Source organism: Bos javanicus, chromosome 8, assembly GCF_032452875.1.
Source record: "Bos javanicus breed banteng chromosome 8, ARS-OSU_banteng_1.0, whole genome shotgun sequence".
Classification (NCBI taxonomy): domain Eukaryota; kingdom Metazoa; phylum Chordata; class Mammalia; order Artiodactyla; family Bovidae; genus Bos; species Bos javanicus.
This window is the reverse complement of record NC_083875.1, coordinates 45,382,909-45,407,639: the sequence shown is the minus strand read 5'-3', so window position 1 is coordinate 45,407,639 and position 24,731 is coordinate 45,382,909. Positions and strand designations below refer to the sequence as shown.

Genomic DNA, 24,731 nt, shown 5'->3' with positions numbered 1-24,731 from the left:
AAGAAAACCATACTCTTTATTGGCTGAAGAACTAAATGAATGAGAAAAACTAAAGCTTGCTTGCTTGAGATTTTCCCTAAAAAAGTCACTTTTTCTTTCTTAAAATAAGTTTCAAGTCAATGAGTAAGATGAGTCTATTTGGGAAACACAATTCAGATAACAAAGGTGTTATCTGGCTCCCAAGATCACAACACATTCTCAGTAACAAACAACGAGTGGAAGTGTTATCACTGTTGAAAGTCACAGAAACGGGGTCAAAAAATATTTTTAAAAAGGCAGGTAAGATTTTCAATATTAGCAAAGTGGGGCCACTGGGTTCAAGAGCAAAGAGCTTTATATCCCTGAATGAATCTGAAGTTACCATTTTATTATACAAATGAGATATACTCTATGCTGTAAAATCTTTTGAAGAATCAGGGAAGGTAGTGGCAGCTTTGGGGAAATTTTCTATACAAAAATTGGCTATAATAAATTTGGATTCTTAAGTAAGCAAACCCTTAGCAATCAAGAAATTTGTTCTAGAAGTAAACAGCCTGCCCCAAAGTTCTGAGTAGTCAAGAGTAACCTGTTGTAAAACACATGAAAAGATGCTCAACATCACTCATTATTAGAGAAATGCAAACAAAACTATAATGAGGTATCACCTCACACCAGTCAGAACAGCCATCATCAAAAAGTCTACAAGCAGTAAATGCTAGAGAGGGTGTGGAGAAAAGGGAACATTCTTGCACTGTTTGTGGGAATGTAGATTGATATAGCCACTATGGAACACCGTATGGAGATTCCTTTAAAAACTAGGAATAAAACCACCATATGACCTAGCAATCCCACTCCTAGGCATATACCCTGAGGAAACCAAAATTGAAAAAGACACATGTATCCCATTGTTCATTGCAGCACTATACACAGTAGCTAGAATATGGGAGCAACCTAAATGTCCATCAACAGATGAATGGATAAAGAAGATGTGGTACATACACACAATGGAATATTACTCAGCCATTAAAAGGAACACCTTTGAGTTGATTCTAATAAAGTGGATGAACCTAGAACCTATTATACAGAGTGAAGTAAGTCAGAAAGAGAAAGAGAAATACCGTATTTTAATGCATATATACGGAATCTAGAAAAATGGTACTTAAGACTTTACTTACAGGGCAGCAATGGAGAAACAGACAGAGAGAATAGACTTATGGACATGGGGAGAGGGGAGGAGAGGGTGAGATGTATGGAAAGAGAAACATGGAAACTTACATTACCATATGCAAAATAGATAGCCAACGGGAATTTGCTGTATGGCTCAGGAAACTCAAACAGGGGCTCTGTATCAATCTAGAGGGGTGGGATGGGGAGGAAGATGGGAGGTAAATTCAAAAGGGAGTGGATATATGTATACCTATGGCTGATTCATGTTGAGATTTGACAGAAAACAAAATTCTGTAAAGCAATTATCCTTCAATAAAAAATAAATGAATTATTTAAAAAAATAAGAGTTCCCTGTTTTAAGCTCCTTTCATTTTATGCTTGAATAGCCAATTAAAATTGGCAGACTTGATGTCTCAATGAATTTCAGGCAGAAAAAAAACATGCTGTCAAACTGTTCTTGACATATTTTTTAGGTTAGTTTCATTTTTCTTCTTACAGTACCTTAGGTTCTTGCTAAAATAAATTATTAGGAACTTTTGAATGAGCATTCTATGAAAAACTGTAGCCATGCCCCAGTTTAAAGGTCATATTGCATCACTGTAGGTGACTTACCCTGTATAGCAGACAAAGTGGTTTTATGAGTTGATTTTCCCCAACACCAAGTTCTATTAGATGCCTACTCTCCAATCTCACAATGTTTTTTGACAGAAATTAAAGCTTTGCAGGGAGAGTCTTATAGGGTTGTTAACTCACAACCCTCCCTGAACCCACAAGGGTGGAAAGATCAGTGGATGGGGAATGACAGACAGGCCCCCAATAAATATACACCTCTGGACTGAGCTTCTGCAAAGGCAGGACTGGAGGGGATAGTAGAATAGATTCATGTCTTCCAAATTGCAGGTCTCAGCCCAACAACAGGGAGTAAAACCAACATGGCAGATCAAGATTTGGTAGAGGTTGGAGGTGGGATGGAACTTATCAGAAAATACTGAGATGGCTGGATGGCATCATAGACTCAATGGACATGAGTTGGAGCAAACTCCAGAAAACAGCGAAGGACAAGGAAGCCTGGCGTGCTGCAGTCCATGGGGTTGCAAAGAAGGGACATGACTTAGCAACAGGACAACAAAAAGAGCACATCTCACACAGTCTAGGCTAAGTATTGTTCCATGAATCTTTGTTTTGAATATATTATTTATATGTCTATGTCTGTCCTGGCTTTCAACATAGAATGTGCTTCTTAGAGGGCACTGAGTTGGCCACAAAGGGTTGTGTATGTGAACCTACACCCCTCAAATTCATATTTTGAAATCCTAAACCCCAGTGTGATGATATTAGAAGATGGAGCCTTTGGGAGGTGACCTGTCTATGAAAAGGGGTCCTTTATGAATGGGTTTAGTGTTCTTATGAAAGGGACCCCAGAGAGGGTTCTTGATCTCTTTCCACCATTTGATGACAATGAGAAGTCGGCAGTCTGCAACCCAGAAGAGGGTTCTCACCAGAACCGGACCATGCTGGCATCCTGATCTCAGATGAACAGCCTCCAGAACTGTGAGAAATAAGTTTCTGTTGTTTGCAAGCTACCCAGTCTGTGTTACTTTGTTTCAGTAGACCAAGCTGATTAATATAATTTGGTATTTCTCTATTATTTACAGTTCAAGGGACTGAGTAACTGAAAAAGCCATGTGCAAAGATTAAAAGCAAGCTTAGCGTAAGCTAATTTCTGTTAACTGGTCTCTAAAGGATCCTACAATCCCATTTCATATTCATCCTAAAAATACCTAGAAGATCAAAGATAATGTTTTTAGCCTTTAACTAACTCCTTACTCAACAACTGCTTTTCTCTTATCTAAACAGCAGTCTTTGGTTCCTGTTAGAATATCGCCTGTGTGCTCAGTTGCTCAGTCATGGCCAACTCTTTGCGATCCTATGGACTATAGCCCACCAGGCTCCTCTGTTCTTGGAATCTTCCAGGCAAGAAAACTAGAGTGGGTTGCCATTTTCTTCTCCAGGGGATCTTCCCACCCAGGGTCGAACCCCTGGATTTCTCTTACATTTCCTGGGATTCTTTACTGCTGAGCCACCAGGGAAGCCCAAGTGCACTATAAAATCTTGGTATTTGGTGAGGCTTGGGCAAGACCCTAGGATCACACTGGAGTCTTCATCCTGTGGCTGTAAGAGCAGCCAACTATAGTTATGACCATGGCCTGACCACATTCCAGGAAACAAAACCATCAAAGTAGGATGTTGTTTGGAAGAGCAAGTCCTCAGACTTGTGCAAGAGTTCTAAAGCTACAGATCTGGAGAGCCCCAGGGGCCAAAATGTGTCTGCTTCCTGAAGGGCCTGCCTGGGTGTGAGAGGTAAGGATCCAGCCAGCACACCTAGGGTCCTTTCCAGCCACTTCTATTGCTCTGGCTGCAGTATGGATGATGGATTAGAGGAGGGCCAGAGTGGACTCAGGAGCCCAGGGAGGTGATGGTTAGAATCCAGCAGAGAAATGAGAAGTTGGACTAGGGCAGAATCAGCAGAAACTAGGAGACCCAGATGGAAGAGGGAGATATTCAGCAAGCAAGATTGACAGAAATAGGTGATAGGTTAGATGTGGTGGATGAGAAAGATGGGGTCAAGTATAGCTCCAAGTTTCTATTTCCTATGAGGCAGTGGCTAGCGATGTCCATCACAGAGCTAAGCAAGAGGACAAGGCAGGAAAAGATCAGGATTATGGTTTTGGACATGAAAAATTTCAGGTGCCTTTGAGATAGCCAAGTGCAATGTCAATTATGTAATCTAGTGCTCATAGAGAGGCCTAGGTTGGAGGTGTAAATTTTAGATCCACTTATGTCTTTCTTTTTAAATTCTCGCTCCAAAATTACATTTTGAGACACAAGTGTTTGAAACAGAAGAGAATGAGGGCTTTAAAATCAGAAAATCCAGAGATGGAACCGTCTCTTACCGACTGTGTCCATGAGCATGCACCTAGCCCAGTCAGGTTTCCAATTTCCCCTTTATCAGTGAGGAAGCTGCAGCCCACCATCAGGAGCATGGTGAAGATGAGGAGAAACAGCACTTGAGAAGTGCCTGGAACAGAGCAAGTCAGCACAGTGGAGCCAGAACCATGCTGTACTTTTTTGTATACCCCCTAGCACTTGATACTGTCCTGGCTAAGGATTCCATCAACATTTAGTATGTTGAACTGACTTGAAATACTCAGAATTGTCAGCAAAGCACTATTTCCTAGACAACCACTAGCTCTCAAAATCATTCCTCCACCGGGCACCCTACTGAAGCAACACCCAAACATAAGCTATTCATGAAGCATGTCTTCCTCCCATTACCCACATACCCTGGTGCATCTCCCAGCCCTGGGAGTACCCACCACTTGGCAGGGGCCAGTGACTATCCAGAGCTTGTTTGTACTATCTAAAGTCCTTGATACCCAATCCAGTCATATGAAGTTGTTCTCTTGTGGTCTACAAGGATGTGAGAAAAGCCAAAACTGGCTCTATCTCTCCTCTGGTATTTCTAGAGCAGGCAGATGGCACCCTCTCCATACACCCTGAAATTCATCTGGGAATACCAAGCACTTCAGGAGGCTTAGATTTTGAGCAATGGGTTTACCATTTCCTGCCAATATTGGGATTTCCCAAGTGGCTCAGTGGGTAAAGAATCCACCTGCAGTGCAGGACACGCAGCATAAGTGGGTTCAATCCCTAAGTTGTGAAGATCCCCTGGAGGAAGGCATGGCAACCCACTTCAGTATTCTTGCCTGGAGAATTCCCATGGACAGAGGATCTTCGTGGGCTAGTCCATGGAGTTGCAAAGAGACGTGACTGAAGCAACTAAGCATGAGCATGCACACACACACCAATATCGAGCATGCATCAGAATCACTTGTCATTCAGATTGTTGATCCCCATACCCAGAGTTTCTGACTCAGTTAGCCTGGGGTACAGTATAAGAATCTGCATTTCTAACAAGTCCTCAGTTCTAGGGACAACACCCAAGAACCTGGCTTCTTCCTGAGACTGGATAATGGCTATGTCTAACTAACATTTAAAAAGGAACCAGATGAAGTTGGGAAGCTTTACCTGGAGTGTCATAGGAAGTTGCCCTGTATATTATCACTATGGTATCTCACTTAAGAGTTATATATGTTTGGGATTTTTGTACTTTCAGACCTTATTTTAATAGTTTCCTAATGTTTTGTCTTATGCTTCATAATTTCTACTTATTTGTTCTGTTATTTTTGAAAAAGAAAAAGCAAGAACTCTTTATATAGAGATACCTCTTCATACTGATGCCAGAACCTAAACCATCACTGTTACCTTCTTCTGGAGGACCTAGTTGCCATTCTCATGGAGTTGTCACAGCCAGCCTTTAAGAACAATCTTCACAACGCAGACTGTTTGGCTTGAGAAACCTCAGTGGTGGTCCAATTCATCTTTTTTTTTTTTTTTGCATGCTTCCTTTTTACTTTTTTTAATTTTTTTTTTCAATTTTAATTTAAAAAAATTATACATGTGTTCCCCATCCTGAACCCTCCTCCCTCCTCCCTCCCCATACCATCCCTCTGGGTCGTCCCAGTGCACCAGCCCCAAGCATCCAGCATCGTGCATTGAACCTGGACTGGCATCTCGTTTCATACATGACATTTCACATGTTTCAATGCCATTCTCCCAAATCTTCCCACCCTCTCCCTCTCCCACAGAGTCCATAAGCCTGTTCTATACATCAGTGTCTCTTTTGCTGTCTCGTATACAGGGTTATCGTTACCATCTTTCTAAATTCCATATATATGCGTTAGTATACTGTATTGCTGTTTGTCCTTCTGGCTTACTTCACTCTGTATAATAGGCTCCAGTTTCATCCACCTCATTAGAACTGATTCAAATGTATTCTTTTTAATGGCTGAGTAATACTCCATTGTGTATATGTACCACCGATTTCTTATCCATTCATCTGCTGATGGACATCTAGGTTGTTTCCATGTCCTGGCTATTATAAACAGTGCTGCGATGAACACTGGGGTACACGTGTCTCTTTCCCTTCTGGTTTCCTCAGTGTGTATGCCCAGCAGTGGGATTGCTGGATCATAAGGCAGTTCTATTTCCAGTTTTTTAAGCAATCTCCACACTGTTCTCCATAGTGGCTGTACTAGTTTGCATTCCCACCAACAGTGTAAGAGGGTTCCCTTTTCTCCACACCCTCTCCAGCATTTATTATTTGTAGACTTTTGGATCGCAGCCATTCTGACTGGTGTGAAATGGTATCTCATAGTGGTTTTGATTTGCATTTCTCTGATAATGAGTGATGTTGAGCATCTTTTCATGTGTTTGTTAGCCATCTGTATGTCTTCTTTGGAGAAATGTCTATTTAGATCTTTGGCCCATTTTTTGATTGGGTCATTTATTTTTCTAGAGTTGAGCTGTAGGAGTTGCTTGTATATTTTTGAGATTAGTTGTTTGTCGGTTGCTTCATTTGCTATTATTTTCTCCCATTCTGAAGGCTGTCTTTTCACCTTGCTAATAGTTTCCTTTGATGTGCAGAAGCTTTTAAGTTTAATTAGGTCCCATTTGTTTATTTTTGCTTTTATTTCCAATATTTTGGGAGGTGGGTCATAGAGGATCCTGCTGTGATGTATGTCAGAGACTGTTTTGCCTATGTTCTCCTCTAGGAGTTTTATAGTTTCTGGTCTTACATTGAGATCTTTAATCCATTTTGAGTTTATTTTTGTATATGGTGTTAGAAAGTGTTCTAGTTTCATTCTTTTACAAGTGGTTGACCAGATTTCCCAGCACCACTTATTAAAGAGATTGTCTTTAATCCATTGTATATTCTTGCCTCCTTTGTCAAAGATAAGGTGTCCATATGTGCGTGGATTTATCTCTGGGCTTTCTATTTTGTTCCATTGATCTATATTTCTGTCTTTGTGCCAGTACCATACTGTCTTGATAACTGTGGCTTTGTAGTAGAGCCTGAAGTCAGGTAGGTTGATTCCTCCAGTTCCATTCTTCTTTCTCAAGATCGCTTTGGCTATTCGAGGTTTTCTGTATTTCCATACAAATTGTGAAATTATTTGTTCTAGCTCTGTGAAGAATACTGTTGGTAGCTTGATAGGGATTGCATTGAATCTATAAATTGCTTTGGGTAGTATACTCATTTTCACTATATTGATTCTTCCAATCCATGAACATGGTATATTTCTCCATCTATTAGTGTCCTCTTTGATTTCTTTCACCAGTGTTTTATAGTTTTCTATATATAGGTCTTTAGTTTCTTTAGGTAGATATATTCCTAAGTATTTTATTCTTTTCACAAAGGATCATAAGAGACTATTATCAACAATTATATGCCAATAAAATGGACAACGAGGAAGAAATGGACAAATTCTTAGAAAAGTACAACTTTCCAAAACTCGACCAGGAAGAAATAGAAAACCTTAACAGACCCATCACAAGCACGGAAATTGAAACTGTAATAAAAAATCTTCCAGCAAACAAAAGCCCCGGTCCAGACGGCTTCACAGCTGAATTCTACCAAAAATTTAGAGAAGAGCTAACACCTATCCTGCTCAAACTCTTCCAGAAAATTGCAGAGGAAGGTAAACTTCCAAACTCATTCTATGAGGCCACCATCACCCTAATACCAAAACCTGACAAAGATCCCACAAAAAAAGAAAACTACAGGCCAATATCACTGATGAACATAGATGCAAAAATCCTAAACAAAATTCTAGCAATCAGAATCCAACAACACATTAAAAAGATCATACACCATGACCAAATGGGCTTTATCCCAGGGATGCAAGGATTCTTCAATATCCGCAAATCAATCAATGTAATACACCACATTAACAAATTGAAAAACAAAAACTATATGATTATCTCAATAGATGCAGAGAAAGCCTTTGACAAAATTCAACACCCATTTATGATAAAAACTCTCCAGAAAGCAGGAATAGAAGGAACATACCTCAACATAATAAAAGCTATATATGACAAACCCACAGCAAACATTATCCTCAATGGTGAAAAATTGAAAGCATTTCCTCTAAAGTCAGGAACAAGACAAGGGTGCCCACTTTCACCATTACTATTCAACATAGTTTTGGAAGTTTTGGCCACAGCAATCAGAGCAGAAAAAGAAATAAAAGGAATCCAAACTGGAAAAGAAGAAGTAAAACTCTCACTATTTGCAGATGACATGATCCTCTACATAGAAAACCCTAAAGACTCCACCAGAAAATTACTAGAACTAATCAATGATTATAGTAAAGTTGCAGGATATAAAATCAATTCATCTTGACAAGATGAATGGGACCTATTCATTCACTGACTTACATGTTTACTGGGCACCTATTATATGTCAAGCATTTTCTTGATAAGCAATGTTAAGGAACCATGACATCCACTCTTAAGGAGTTTATAATCTTGAGTGTGAGTCTGAGTAGACATGATAAAAAAAAAAAGTAAAATACATAAATGTATAAGTATCTACTGTGATAGGTGAATAAAACATATGAAGAAGGTCCCCTTTAGTTAGATGATCAGAGAGTCTCTAGACGAGGTGACATTTAAATTGATTAACTTAGAGAAGCTTAAGGAGAAGGCAATGGCACCCCACTCCAGTACTCTTGCCTGGAAAATCACATGGACAGAGGAGCCTGGTAGGCTGCAGTCCATGGGGTCGCTAAGAGTCAGACTCAACTGAGTGGCTTCCCTTTCACTTTTCACTTTCCTGCATTGGAGAAGGAAATGGCAACCCACTCCAGTGTTCTTGCCTGGAGAATCCCGGAGATGGGGGAACCTGGTGGGCTGCCGTCTATGGGGTCGCACAGAGTCAGACACGACTGAAGCGACTTAGCAGTAGCAGCAGCAGCAGAAAAGCTTAAAGTCCATTCTTGTCTGTGTATCCTGAACCAAATTCACTCTTATGCCACTCTGGGAGCTTTAAAAATGTTTATCTGATAATTATAAACAGTAGAAAGAACAGATTTCCTATTTAGATTATTATTTCTGTTAAGGAAGAGAAAAAAATCATTCCTAGGAACATTGGTTAAAAAAAGTTGGCGGTCTGGTGAATAAATACCATTTATGATATAAAAAGAAGGATTACTATAAACTATTGAAACTAGTGTTTATCAGTCTGCCTGACATTTCTAAGAGGGTCTGGAAAATAATAAAATCAGAATAATCATGAAATGTCTCAAGGTTTTGAAGAGTAGTCTTCATGTAAATTCATAAGCTGTTCAGTATATATTTATTAAATCCCCACCTTTTCCCATACATAATGCTAAGTTCCAAGAATACAAAAATAAACAAAACGTGATGCCTAACCTTTCCCACTGGCAAATATCAGCTAAACACCTATGATGCACTTACCACTTCCTCAAGCTGGTCATAGTTTTGCTTCTTTTTATTGTTGTTTTGTTTCCTTACTTTATCAGTAAATGCTGTGACCAAATGATCAAGAGATAATTATGCTGATAGAAGTATTTTTTAAAGTATGCTTTAAATGTTGAAAATCCTGGATAAATAACAAGGTCCTATTGTACAGCAAAGGGAACTATGTACAATATCCTATGATAAACCATAATGGAAAGAATTTTTAAAAGAATGTATGTGTGTGTATATATATATATATATACACACACACACATATGCACAACTTTGCTGTACCTCAGAAATCAATAACATTGAAAATCAACTGCTGCTGCTGCTGCTAAGTCGCTTCAGTTGTGTCCAACTCTGTGCGACCCCAGAGACTGCAGCCCACCAGGCTCCCCCGTCCCTGGGATTCTCCAGGCAAGAACACTGGAGTGGGTTGCCATTTCCTTCTCCAGTGCATGAAAGTGAAAAGTGAAGTCGCTCAGTCACATCCGACTCCTAGCAACCCCATGGACTGCAGCCTACCAGGCTCCTCTGTCCATGTGATTTTCCAGGCAAGAGTACTGGAGTGGGGTGCCATTGCCTTCTCCGGAAATCAACTATCCTTAAGTAAAAAAAAAAAAAAAAAGAAAGAAAAAATTCACTACTCAATAAGTAAAATCTACTGAATTTCTTGTGCAAATCTATGAAGCAAAGAAACACATTTTTATGGCTAGCTATAATTTCCTCCTAAACCCCTTGCTCAACATTATTGGATAGCAATGGCTTAAGTATCACCTTTATCTTACAAAACAGAGGAACTTTCTACAGTCTTGTGTCTTTAGTCCTGGGATTTTAGTTCCAATTCAAGGTAATTATATTGTATTTCCTGGGCCTGCAGTGCTTGCAAGCCCCATCCTTGCCTGAAGAAACTCTACTGAAAGACACAAGCCCGTTTTTAGTTGAGCAATACTACACACAAATGCTATGTAGTTCAATATAAAATTTTATACCTGACTTTCTAAAACCTTTAGAGAAACAGGTCTCAAGAACTTGCTCACGCATTAGTCAACTCCTCCAAACATACTGAACACCTACTGTTATTTCATCCCATAAACAATGCAGAAGACTTTCTAAAAGAAGAATACACACTTCAGGGAGTTGTCTTTCAAACACAGGTTTAACTTAAAATTATAATACCTAAGAACTGTCAGTTGACTAGACATGTAAAGACATCTCAGTTATTATGTTTCAAATCTTCCCAAGAGTAACCTAATTTGGGTAGGGCTCCTGTGTTTTCCTATATTATCTCTTTACATACCTCTGATGGACTTCCCTGGTGGCCAAGATAGTAAAGAATCTCCTGCAATGTGGAAGACCTGGGTTAGACCCCTGGGTTGGGAAGATCCTCTGGGGAAAAGAATGGCTTACCCACTCCAGTATTCTTGCCTGGAAAATTCCATGGACAGAGGAGCCTGTCAGGCTGTATAGTCCATGGGGTCACAAAGAGTTGGACATGACCAAGTGACTAACACACACACACACCCCTCTAATGAAGTTAGACACAAGTAGATACAATTGAGAATGGAATACATAAAATTAAGCCTGGTTTCCCTGGTCTAATCTTTTATCCTGAAAGGAACCTGACTGAAGAAAATGCTTCGTCAATAGCAGCCAATTTTGACTAAACAGTACTTCAAAAATGTCATCAAGAGATTAAGCTTAACATTAAAAACAAAAAAGAAAAATACTAAATAAAACAAAAGGCTAGGTTTCTTCCCTCCTCCATTTCCCTGGCATTTAGAAGAACTGCCTTAGATAAGTCCACAAATGAACAGCTGAGCTACATAATGTACAGTTCTAACTGGGCAGCTTCTAGAAAAATAAAAGGACTCCTTCCAACCCCAGTTAATGTGCTTGATACAAAAAGAACATGTTTCTGCAACAAATATATTTCAGGCTTGATTTTTACAGAGTAACTAATGAAGGCTCCAGCCATAGGAGAAAAGAATTATTTTTCCAGGATATTAATGTTCTGACTCACCATTTAACAGAAGTACAACTTAAATGAATATGCAAATTAAATGTATACATATTTATGACTTTATCCATGTATGACAAGGCCTGTGGCTTCTGGCTTTATTAACCAGGAAGAAAAGTCTGGAAAACTACCATACATTTGTATTTCTATTCAAATAGTTCCTTCTCCCCAAGCACTGGTTGAAGCAAAGTACTAACTCTGAGTCTAGTGATATATATAAGCCAAGAGAATCATAGTGAATGGATGAAAATGGACATTGTCTCCTTTATTATCTGTTTGGACAAGAAGATGTAAAAATATAAATATGAAACCAAAAATGTGACACCTTATGAATAATTACTAGTAAACAGAAATTTTCTGTTAATCTCTATGATTTCTAGAACTCAAAAATGCACTCTCACCATAGAATCCCTAGTAAAACCTTGAGTAAGAATCTTAAGAATTTCACATTAGCCGTAGTCCTCCTGCTCAACATCTGTGAGACTACAAGCAGTCAATTCACCTCTCCAAGCCTCAGCTATTTTACCCATAAAAGGCCCAAGATTCTGAATTCTTTATCAGAAAGAAATCTACCTCAATCTTCCATGGCTGAATCAGTAAGACCCATTCTAATTATTTGTCATCATTCTTCTAAAAGTTAAAACACTCTTTTGTGCATATAGGAAGGATGGGTGGAAAGAGAAGAGGATTCTTAGAGGGAACAGAAGCGAGGTTGATTTTGTTAATTAGGTTCCTCCTCTGAAACCACGAGTCAGTATTAGCATATACTGAAATTTACCCAAATATAAGAATGGTTGGTATCTTCATCTCAAGACATATTCTTTCAGGAAAGGGCAGAAGTCAATTTCTAGGAATGTATATTTCAGCCAATTGCACATTACTAACAACTAAGGCAGGCAAGAGGCAAGCAAAAGAGAATGACATAGATGTCAGTTTATGGTCTACACCGAGAAATAAACACTCATCTTTATATGATGTAATTGGGAAGGAAAGACACAACATGCGTCTGCCAGCTCCAGGAGGCACACCTCCCATAGGTAAATTACCTTATGGGGCAGCAGATGTTGGGAATTTACATGATGAGATGCTTTCTAAGGATGACAAGATGCTTTGTTTTCCTCCTTCATTCAACTCTTCATTGACTACTTACCATATCAAATCCCAAAGCCAAAAAAATAAATGAAGGTATGAATTGACAGTCTGTAATATTCAGGTAAATCTTGACATTTTAGAGTAGTTCAGCCCCTGAGAATATTTCCAAATAAAACAATACTATTAAACAACATAGATGCTAAGCTAAAGTGCCCTTGGAATTTTCTTTCCCTTCATTAAGTGGTATGTGATGAAGGGGAAGTGTGTGTTAATCGCTCAGTCATGTCTGACTCTTTGTGATCCCATGGACTGCAGCCCACCAGGCTCCTTTGTCCACAGCATTCTCTAGGCAAGAACACTGGAGTGGGTAGCCATTCTCTTCTCAAGGGAATCTTCCCGACCCAAGGATCAAACCCAAGTCTCCTGCACTGCAGGCAGATTCTCTACTGTCTGAACCACCTCATTAAGTGATGTGTGATGAAGGGGAAGTAAATTACAAGTGGAATAGGTAATTCGGATTACCTTAACACAGGGTGAAAAATTTTCTTTCCCCTAGAGAAATGATTTTAACGGATTACAAATATATTGATAAGCATTATAGAATGCTTAAACCAGAAAGAGAAAAATAACTCAATACAAACTTCTTGTTTTATATGTGAGAGACTTGAGGCTCAAAGGTGGTAGGATTTGGTCCAAGTTATACAGCTAAATCCCTGGAGGAGAAAATGGCAACCCACTCCTATATGTTTTTGCCTGGAAAATCCCATGAACAGAGGAGCTTTGTGGGCTACAGTCCATGGGGTCACAGAAGAGCCAGACACAACTTAGAGACTAAAGAAAAACACACAGTCAAGTACACACAGTCAAGTATACTGCCAGAACTAGAACCCAGGTCATGAGCAAGCATGCTTAACAGTCCCGATGTATTGTATCCCATGATGTCTCCTCATTGTTGTCAGAAGTGAAACAATGTCACAATCTACAAAGCCAAGGACTAGACATCAAGAGCTTTGAGTTCTAGTCTTGTAAACTCTACTAGATTAGACATGATACTATACAAAACTAATCTCTTGTCTAAACCTCAGTTTTCTCAACTGTTGAAATTTGAACAGTAATTCACAGTGAGACAGTGCAAGCCGCAATAAATGCAGAAATGTCTGGCCATTGTAAAAACCTTATACAAGCACAGAAGTAGCACTGGGTGGATGATAATAGTGGTGGTAATGATTTCAGATAACCTGCTGCTGCTACTAAGTCGCTTCAGTGTTGTCTGACTCTGTGTGACCCCATAGATGGCAGACCACCAGGCTCTGCCGTCCCTGGGATTCTCCAGGCAAGAATACTGGAGTGGGTCGCCATTTCCTTCTCCAATGCATGAAAGTGAAAAGGGAAAGTGAAGTCACTCAGTCGGGTCCGACTCTGTGTGACCCCATAGACGGCAGCCTACCAGGCTCCTCCGTCCATGGGATTTTCCAGGCAAGAGTACTGGAGTGGGTTGCCATTGCCTTCTCCTTCAGACAACCTGGCTTCAACTCTAATTCCAGCCACTTGTTACCTTGATAAGTCATTGTGAATATCTGGTTAATAATTTTTGCCCTCCTCCCTGAAATGGTCAGAATTAAAAGTTTTTCAGAGAATGTTGTTATTGTTTCAGTTGCTAACTCAAATCCGACTCTTGGAACCCCATGGACTATAGCCCATGGGATTCCTCTGTCCATGGGATTTTCCAGCAAAGAATACTGGAGTGGGTTGCCATTTCCTTATCTGGGGAATCTTCCAGACCCAGGGATCAAACCTGAGCCTCCTACATTGGCAGGCAGGTTCTTTACCATTGAGCCACCAGAACAGCCCTTTAGAGAATATGAAAAAGCATTTACAAAGCAAGGCATTGATGCAAATGTGAGGTATTACCAAATCCCTCTAGTCTTATTTGGACAAAGATATAACAAGATTTTATTCATTTTTTAAAGTGTTCCTCCCCAACTAAGACGTCATTATGCATCAGTCTCAGTCTTACCAGCTTTCTCATCAGTTTTCCTAAGTCCCCACAGAAGGCACCATTTCCCTCAGCTCAGAGATTATGCTTGCTGCTTACTCAACTTCCCACTGGCAAGGACTTATCTGAGAAAGGTTTATTTCTAGGGCCTCCTTTCGACTGGAAATGCCCTGACAAAAGCTTCCATGAACACTATTACACTTCATCACATTAAAAGTGGTAAGGAATCCAACCCTTTGGCTTTTCTCCACTCCCAGCACTTCAGCCTTTACATAGAAGAGACAGAAGCCTGGGTGGATGCTTTTCACCGGGAGGGCAACAAGGGTTACCCAAACCCATGCTCAGTAGTACTGATGGGGAGACTGCTGCTTCTTTGCGGGTGACTAGCACATTCTTAGGCCCAACCGGCCTCTCAAGGGTCACTCACCTTAGAGCTAGGGCCCCTGGCAGGCTGAGAATATCATAGAAAAATAGAAGAGTGGGGGAGTGGGGGTGCGCAGTATTTTTGGTCTGCAACACGCTAGTTGCCTTTAAAAAAAAAAAAAAAATCAGAGTAACTAGCATTTCCTTGCTGAGAACCCAGATTTCAGTTGATCAGAAGAAAAAATTCATCAGCCTATCCAAACAACTCTGGAACAGGTTTCCATCCAACCACGCCAGGCACCACAGACAAGTGAGTTGGGGGTGGGTGGGGGGTAAGAACTGACAACAGGCTTATCTGCATAGATGAACGATAAGCTGCCATTTGTTGTCTTCTGTTTTGGTGACTCTTGGCACCGGTTTGGCAAATCAAACCCCGGAGTTCTCCCTCTCCGGTGCCCCCACACTCCCACCACCCCGCGTCCCAGCTGTTGAAGCGTCACGTTGACCCGGCTGGGGAAGAGAAGCAGGTGAAACGCAGAAGTCTGTATATTGCTGCATTTAGGTTGAAACCACGCCGCACCTGTTCAATCCGGCTCCAGCGCCAGAAATGACCAGAACACCGACTCGCAAGCCCCTCTTGAGATCCCAGGGGCGCCTAACAAGTTCGCCGCTGTTTAATATCCGGGGAGGGTGGTGGGAGAGCTCTCTTGTTGCAGCCAAACTCAGCTGGCTACCCAGAAAATGGGAAGGGGGCTCCGGTTCAAGTGAACCCAGAGTGATCCCCAGTGTCACTGCGGCCCCGGGGATCCGGGTAGTAAGCGGAGTGGGTGCCCGCGGGGAGCGCGCAGCCGTGGCCCGGAGGAATGAAGGTCCCGCTTCGGTGGCCACGCGAACCCCCTCCACCCTACCTCCAGCACCAGACGGACAAAGTCTGAGCGTCGAGAGATCGCCAGGATTCATCCGAGACTTAGAGCCCCCAAGCTCGAGTCCAAAAGGAGGGTCGCGGGAGGAGGGGCAGGGGACGCGCAGGAAACTTACCTCACCGGGACAGCCTTCGGGCACCTCCGGTGTCGAGACCAGTTGCGCCACAGCGTGCAAGTTATCGGGACGTTGTCTCTTCCCCGGGTCGAAAGGAGAGCCTTGCAGGCAAGGGGCGGGGGGGAGGGGGGGTGGTCGGCGGGGGGGAGGGGGGGTGGTCAGCGGGGCGGGGCCCGGGCCGGGCGCAGCGCGCGGAGCGGGCAGGTGCCGGGGCCCCAGCCGCGGGACCAAACTCGCCCCGGACGCGCCTCAGCGGGGGCGCGCGGCTGCGAGTGTGCAATGCGCGCGCGCCGCGGCCGGACTGTGTCCCCGCTTTCCCCTTCCTTCCCCGCCGGTCCTGCGGCCAGACTGAGCCCCGAGCGGCCGCCGAAGCCCCCGCTGCTCTGAGCGGCTCCACCGCCGGGCGCACTCTGGCCGCGGCGCGTTCGGGGTCGGGGGCCGGGGACTGAGGAGCAGGGCGCCCCCGGGCTTGGGCGCAGGTTCCTGCGCAGAGCGCGCTGGAGTCGGAGCGAGGCGCGGGGAGAGCCGGCTGCGCGGCGGCGGCCGCGGCTCTGAAAGGCTGCAGGCCCCGCCCGCCGGCCGCCCAGGCTCTTCCCCTTTTCTCTCCACCCCCTCGCTCCATCCCCGCACGCCCTGCAGGGAAGCCAGACCGGTTTGCAGCTGCGGCGGCGGGAGCCTGTACCGCAGTAGGACTGGGCGTCCGAGTCGACGTTGGGGACAAGGCGCTTGGTCCCGCCGCCGCGTGCCTAAGACAGAGAGAGGAGGTGGAGTGGGCCCCTAGATCTAGCGGCTTCCTGCAGGGCTAGCCAAGGGCTTCTCGGCAGTGCTCAAAGTCTTGCAGCCCTGGAAAACAGGGCTGTGCTTGGGACAGGGCTCCCGCTTCCTCAGGCCACTAAACTCTTCGACACCTGGTCTTCTGCCCGCTGGACTCTGCTTGCGCCGAACCCCCCACTTTAACCAGGAAGGAGCAAGGCAGACAGTACGTGTTCCCAGGAAGTAAGACCTACCCAACAGATAGAAATAGGTAGGAGAAATAGGGTCCTGGGAGAGAGAAGGCTGGAGGGACGTCAGGCACTGATGGTCGGTGATGAGGGTCCGGGCCAAATCTTTCTGACAGCGCTGAGTGGGCGTGGGGCCCTAGTAATCTCACCCGACGTCAGTCCAGCAACGGAGAAGACACCGGCCAAGTCTAAAGGACTCTCTTGGGTCTGGGGGAGGGGAGGGAGCTGCTATCATGGAAGCTATACCTGCTGCTACTGCTGCTAAGTCGCTTCAGTTGTGTCCGACTCTCTGCGACCCCATAGACTGCAGCCCACCAGGCTCCTCCGTCCCTGGGATTCTCCAGGCAAGAATACTGGAGTGAGTTGCCATTTCCTTCTCCAGGGGATCTTCCCCATTCGGAGATCGAACCTGCGTCTCCTGCATTGCAGGCGGATCCTTTCCCTTTACTTTTATTTTAAAAACAAACACATTCGTGGGAAACGTGGGATACATTCTGCCCCAAGAAAACCAACCTTTCATGTCCTTATCCTCGACCGCCTAATGGGTGAGCCAAAATGAATTGTTTGAAAGGATACTCTGTTAGTTCTCAGCAAATGAAAAAACCTCTTTTTTTTGAGTTGAAATCTTGTACTTCTCAGTTCAGAATGGAGGGCAATAATTCCTTGGTAACGCATATCTGTTAAACTTTTTCTAGCATACCTCTTCCAGATGTGTCAGGCCACCCCTGGGAGTTTTAGGGCATCACTTGTTTAGGACCCTGTGACTTGTGTCTGGTTTTGGCACCCTAGGCTCTTCAAAGCCTAAGAGTAGGAACACAAATCTAGTCCAGCATGATCACTTCACAGAAGTAAAAACTGAGACCCCCAAATATTAAGTGACCCACAGGCCAGAACACAGGTTCCTTGATTCTCAGAAATGCTGGACTAACAAACTTCAGCTTGGGTCTAAAGAGGCCTGGGTGGAGGAAAGAGACACAGATCAAAGAACCCTTCATCTGCCTGGTGTGAATCACCGTGTAGAGGGCAGCAGCATACCGCTGTAAGTAGCAGACTGCTGGGATCTGGGGATGGTAATCCCAGTTTCTCCTCTGCTTCTCAGATATTTGTTCTGAAATCCAAGGAGTGAAAAAACAAATCTGCTTCCCAGAGAGGTAATGATAAGTGAAAATACAAAGTTAGTTCTCGATATTTCCTGGGAATACAGAGGAGACAAAAACAGATAAAATCAAAATTAAAATAATGGCTCAGATATGGTCACCTATGCTACTTACAAATGGACACACACCTTTTCCATTAAAAGCCTGTTTGATTCCCTTCTGTAAAGCACAGAGGCCAACAGCCTTCAGTTTCCAGAGCAAACTCACAAAGCAGAATGCCCACTGGCTATTTAGAGAGCTAACACTATTAAACAGGATTCTAGGTGCTCTGATTTTTTCCAGTAATCATGTATGGATGTGAGAGTTGGACAATAAAGAAAGCTGAGTGCCAAAGAATTTATGCTTTTGAACTGTGGTGTTGGAGAAGACTCTTGACAGTCCCTTGAACAGCAAGGAGATCTAACCAGTCCATCCTAAAGGAAATCGGTCCTGAATATTCATTGGAAGGGCTGAGGCTGAAGCTTTGCAAAGCTTCAATACTTTGGCCACCTGATGCGAAGAACTGACTCATTTTAAAAGACCCTGATGCTGGGAAAGATTGAAGGCAGGAGGAGAAGGTGATGACAGAGGATGAGATGGTTAGATGGCATCACCGACTCAATGGACATGAGTTTGAGTAAACTCTGGGAGTTGGTGATGGACAGGGAGTCCTGGCTGCAGTCCATGGGGTCGCAAAGAATCAGGCAAGACTGAGCCACTGAACTGAACTGAACTATTAGCAATAATGGCTTAGCCATAAACTCTGGAAATATTTAAAAATCAGATAATGCTTATCTAATTGTTTTACTTGATTTTGAGTATAATTTTTTCAACTGATTTCAGATCTTAGTCCAAAATCTTAATAATGTTATTTAGTACTCCCCTGTGAGAAACAGGCATAGATTTCTTATAACAGATTTAATAGCATTAATGGCTCCAGTTAATTACCTCCCTTTAGCCATGTCCTTTTTTTGTAACTTTGTAGTTCCCTCCCACTCTGTGTTCACTCATGTGCTGTACTTTGATCAGTGAAACAGTAGCAGACTTGATGTAAATGAAGGTTTGAAAAATGTTTGTCAACAAGGAAATACCACTACGTATCTATTAAAATTTCCAAAATCCCAGAACACTGGCAAAACCAAATGCTGGCAAGAATGTGGAACAAAAGGAACTTTCATTCGTCACTGGTGGGAATGCAAAATTCAATGGCCACTTTGAACAACAGTTTTTCACTTCCTTACAAAACTAAACATACTCTTACCATGTAATTTGGCAATCACACTCCTTAGTATATACCCTAAGGAGTTGAAAACTTATGGCCATACAAAAACCTACATGTGGATGTTTATAGCAGCTTTATTCAAAATCGCAAAAACTTGGAAGTAAACCAAGACTTGCTTGGTAGGTGAATGGATAAACTGTGGTAAAACAGAATTTTATCCAGTGCTTTTAAAAAAAAAAAAAAAAAAAGCTATCAAGCCACGAAAACACACAGAAGAAACTTAAATGCACATTACTAAGTGAGATAACTCTGTCTGAAAGGGCTACACATGGTATGATTCCAACTATATGATATTCTGGAGAAAACAAAACTATGGAGACAGAAAAAAGATCAGTGGCTGACAGAGTTGGGGAGAGAGGGATGAATAGGCAGAGCACAGAGGATTTTTAGGGCAGAGAAACTACTCTGCATGATTCTTCAACAATGAAGATGTCATTACACATTTGTCCAAAGCCTTAAAATTCATTAAGAATGAATCCTAATGTAAACCATGGTCTTTGGTGATAACGATGTTGTCTGTGTAGGTTCACCAGGTGTAGCAAATGTGCCCCTCAGGTGGGGGATGTTGATGACGGAGGGGGCTATGCACATGTAGGGGCAGGCGGCATATGAGAAATCTCTGAACCTTCCCTTCAATCTTGCTATGAACCAAAACTGCTCTAAGAAAAGAAGTCTATTTTTTTTTAATTGTATGCTTTTCTGCTTCTGTTCTTGGAATTCTACCATCACCAGGAGAACAAGCCCACTGAAGGATGAAAGACCCTGTGGAACAGAGCTGAGTCATTGCAGTTGAGGTCATCCTTGACCAGCCAGCCCTCAGTTGGCTGCAGAGGTACAAACAAGTTCAAATGAGATCTGCCAAGCTTGGTCCAGATCAGCAGAACCAAATCAAAGATTTGGGAGAAATAAAACATGGTTGCTATTCTAAGTTATGAGTTCAATTAATTATCCATTGCTGCATGGCAAACCACTTCTAAACTCATAGCCTAAAACAATCACCATTTACTATTTCTCATAAGTCTGTGAGTCAACTGGGATCAGCTGGGCCTTGGCTAGAGTCACTCAATTGGCTGCATTTAGGTGGCCTCTCAGAGAAGGCGATGGCACCCACTCCAGTACTCTTGCTTGGAAAATCCCATGGACAGAGGAGCCTGGTGGGCTCCAGTCCACAGGGTCGCTAAGAGTCAGACACGACTGAGCGACTTCACTTTCACTTTTCACGTTCATCCATTAGAGAAGGAAATGGCAACCCACTCCAGTGTTCTTGCCTGGAGAATCCCAGGGACGGGGAGCCTGGTGGGCTGCCGTCTATGGGGTCGCACAGAGTCGGACACGACTGAAGCGACTTGGCAGGCGGCCTCTGACAGCTGGGCCAAATTAGAAGGTCTGAGAAGTCTTCACTCATACATCAGATACCTCCATCTGCCTCTCATGACCTTTCTCTTTCTGCATGGCTAAGTTATGGAACTTTGGACTAGTTACAAGTCCTTTCTGACTCTCTCTATGAAATGAGGGGAGTTAAGTTTATCCATATTGCTAATGCATATTTAACCTTATCTTTGATGATATCTCAAGGGCAAATTGAAGTCCAATAAATACCTAGAAGGGTGTTAGAGGGAATTTGGGGCAATTGGTCAACCATGGGTATTTCTAGCATTTCATCTGTTACTTATTTTTCAAGGAAAAATTCGCAAGAAGCCACATGAAAGACACGCACTGCCTCCATGGACATCAAACAGTAAAGCAGGAGGTTGCATCCTTCACGACTCCTGAAGAGTCATCTTTCATCACATTGTCCTCTCTTTCTAGAAACTTCATTGTAAGCAGATAAGTTAAATGCTTAGCTGACTCCCCTGTATAACTTGAGATGCTCATTTCAGAGGGTGCATTTACCCAGGGGACCTTATACTCTCTAATTTCAGGTTTGCTCTTAAAATTAGCAGAGACTTGAAAGCTTCACCCCCAACTCCCTTCCATCTCTTCTTTCTCGCTGTGCCAACTTCCTTTCCTCTAGCTTTGTTTTCTTGTCCCGCTGCAGCCTTTCTTCCCTAATCCTACAGCACTGAACTAGGAGCCCTAGGCCTACTTTCTCATCCCACCTCTGTTCCAGCAGCAGTGAAGTCTGCATTCTCTCTTGGCTCCAGATTCTTTGAATTCAGATTCATGTGTGTATCTGAGGGTGTATCATGAGATGCTCTGGGAAAGGTCACTTACAAGCCTGATAGACATGATCCTTACATGCCTTGTGCAACACATAAACAGTACAAGACTTGGAGGGGGTGAATGTTAAGGACTCAGAACTCTTTAGAAGAGGTACACTTGTGTCTCAGTCCTTCTCATGCAATTCCCAACATCTAGGTACTTTCTCCTAAGGTGTTTTCTTTCTTTCTTTATTTTTCTATTGGAAAACACGCAACTCCAGCACCTACAAGCCCTATTTAATTCATTACTCTTTGCCTGGATGTTGGTATCATCCTCTCAAGACACCAGCTACTGTTTCCATCCTTTGGCCAGAAACAGTATGAAAACTGGAGGCCCACTGTTAGCAGGCATTCAGGTCTGACCCTAAAAATGTTTGCCTAAATATCTGATAACTCATCTAAAAACTATGAAAAAGAGTTAAGAAAGATTTCTGTAACAAATTCATACCAAAATACAAAACTACATGCATTGAGATTATAATTATGTGGGAAAATGTGCAGACGAACAACTACTCAAAGAAAGCAGCTAAAAAGAAAAGTGCCTGTGCTGCTGCGTGGGTAGGGGATTCTAAGGTTAACAAATGTTTTGATGTTACGTTGTTTTTACATTTAAAAAATACATATGCCTCTTCAACTTCTAATTTCTGCTAGCCGGAAATTCTTCTAATTTCTACAGTCTGTTTGCTATGGAGTTCAGTTACTCTTTTTTCTCTTCAATAGTTTTTTTCTTGTTACAGACCTCACACACATACCTTTTCTAATGTTCACCTTGTCCAGAAGTTACAAAAACAATGTAAACTTAATAGTTTCAATGTGAAGCCTGAACAAGAAACAAAACAATAGCAGAATGAAGGGAATGAGGAAGGAAAGAGAGAGACTTGGTAGGACGGCACAGAGAATCCAGCTGCCTTTAAGAAAGCATACTAACGGATGTAAAATTTATACACACAGCTTGTGTATCAAGTCCAAACTTCGGTTTTAAAGAACCTGAAAGACAAGGTCTTCATAATTCATAGGAGAGAAAGAAATCCCCTTTTGGTTGGAGATACTGATTGAAAAGCTTAAAGTAGAGGAAGAAGATAGAAATGAATTAGCGGTGTTCCTCAAAACTTCACAAAATCAATTGCAATGATTATACCCCAAGGAACAGTGTGTTAGAATAGTCTATCTAAAGTCACAAAAACCAGCTACGGAACCAGGAACAAAAGCTAGGGTTGCCATCTTATCCCTACATTAGGAAGTGGTCAACAGAATGGGCTCTGGACTTTTCATGACTAAGCACCAGTTTTTCATGTCAAAGTCTGCTTTGTTCTAAAATGTGAAATACTCGGTTTGTGGTCTACCTTCTTGAAACATTTAAGTTTCTCATCAACAATGAGCACACTTAAAATGAAATGGGACACAATAAAAGAGTGACAGGTTGACATTCCTGATGGTCCAGTGGTTGAGAATCTGCCTGCCAATGCAGGGGACATGGGTTCAATTCCTGGCCCAGGAAGATCCCACATACTTCAGAACAACTAAGCCCATGTACCACAACTACTGAGCCCACACTCTAGAGCCTTCAAACAGCAAGTACTGAGCCCACACTGCAACTCCTGAAGCCCTCGCACTCTAGAGCCCATCTGTAAAAAGAGAAGCCATCACAGCGAGAAGCCTGTATACAACTACAGAGTAGCCCCTGCTCACTGCAACTAGAGAAAGCCTGCACTCAGCAATGAAGACCCAGCCCAGCCAAAAATAAACAAATAAATAAAAGTGTATAAAAAAGAGTGACAGGTCTAGAAACAATACCAGGAAACAATGGAATCTACAAATAAGGTTGAAAAAGAAGGAAAGGTAATGAAGTCAACAAAGTCACTTGAGTTTCCAAAGTAGAGGCAACGACTGGCCACTCAAGATGCCCTTGGTGTAAGGGATGCCTTCCTGTAGCCATTTCAGGAAGGGCTCGGGTACTGACAGTCTGAGTGAGATGAGCTCGCACCCCGTGTGGAGGGGCAGCTGGTGGGGCCAAGATGCTGATGACATAATACATAGCTGATGAAGAGAAGCGAACATTAACTTCAGTCAACCAGTGAAGCCTCCACTAAGATTTCTCTGATTCCCCACAACACCTCACCTGTGAATACACCAGGAAGACAGTTTTGATTTTTGCTTTCATTCCCCCCACCCCCAAATTTTGGACTTTCCCAGACTTGAAACCATTTAGGCAGAACCTTACTACCAAGTGTCTCCTCTTGGTAATATTTGAATTTGAATGCGTGGCTAGCAAAAGGGAGCCCTTATTGTGATCCCTTTTTAAAGACTTTGTCTACAAGCTATCACAGCAACCTAGAATATTTTGCTGGGGTGGGAGATAGAAAAAGGAAATGTGTTAATCAGGGTATGCAAATGATGTAAGATACAAGCCCCAATTCTCAGGTAATGTGGACTACTATAACAAAAGTTCATTTCTCGTTCATGATTCTGTTCAATATGGTAGTGAAGATTGGCTTCCTGCGTTCAGGGACCTTGGGTGCTTCCATCTGGTGGCATCTTATCTTCAACAAGTGGCCTCCAAAATCCCTACTGAACTGGGAGAGAGGGCAAAAGATTTAAGATTCCAGCTATGGAAGTGGCAAATATCGTATCCACCCATATTCCAATGGGCAGAACTTGGTCCATGGTCCCACCTACCAGCATGAAGCCTAGAAAGCTATGTCTAAGTGCTGTCCTTAGGAAGAAGAGGGGAGCATGGGTGTCAGTGAGCACTGTATTTTCTTCCCAATGTGCTGAATTAAAGATGAATCATTCACCTTAAGTTCATTTTTGCACAGCTGTGATTGGAGACCTGGGGAGAGTTGTTGGTAGTCAGATTTATTCTCTTATGCTTATGTCCTGGTGTTTTCCCTACATTTTTAGACAAGAAGCAGCCTGTTATATGTGTGTAGTTTGGGATGGTATTGTGGTCCGAGAAGTGTTTGTGGACATACATGGGAACATAAAGAGTCAACAGCATATACTGTTACAGAAAATTGAACACTTGAGGCAAGTGTATAAAAAGTACCTTTCCCGAGCTCTTACCAGGA

At 42.6% G+C, this 24,731-nt stretch overlaps 1 protein-coding gene across 3 annotated transcripts in view; it reads right to left on the bottom strand.

The window, feature by feature from the left end:
• The window catches only part of PIP5K1B (phosphatidylinositol-4-phosphate 5-kinase type 1 beta), a 348,088-nt gene extending 331,493 nt beyond the window's left edge, over positions 1 to 16,595 (bottom strand). The window contains exon 1 of one of the 3 annotated variants that reach the window (XM_061425485.1): positions 16,044 to 16,595. The gene's annotated coding sequence lies outside the window, so the exon portion shown is untranslated. The remainder of the gene's footprint in view (positions 1 to 16,043) is intronic. The other 2 variants (XM_061425488.1, XM_061425486.1) reach the window with 2 other exon arrangements.
• Between the last annotated feature and the right edge of the window lie 8,136 nt (positions 16,596 to 24,731).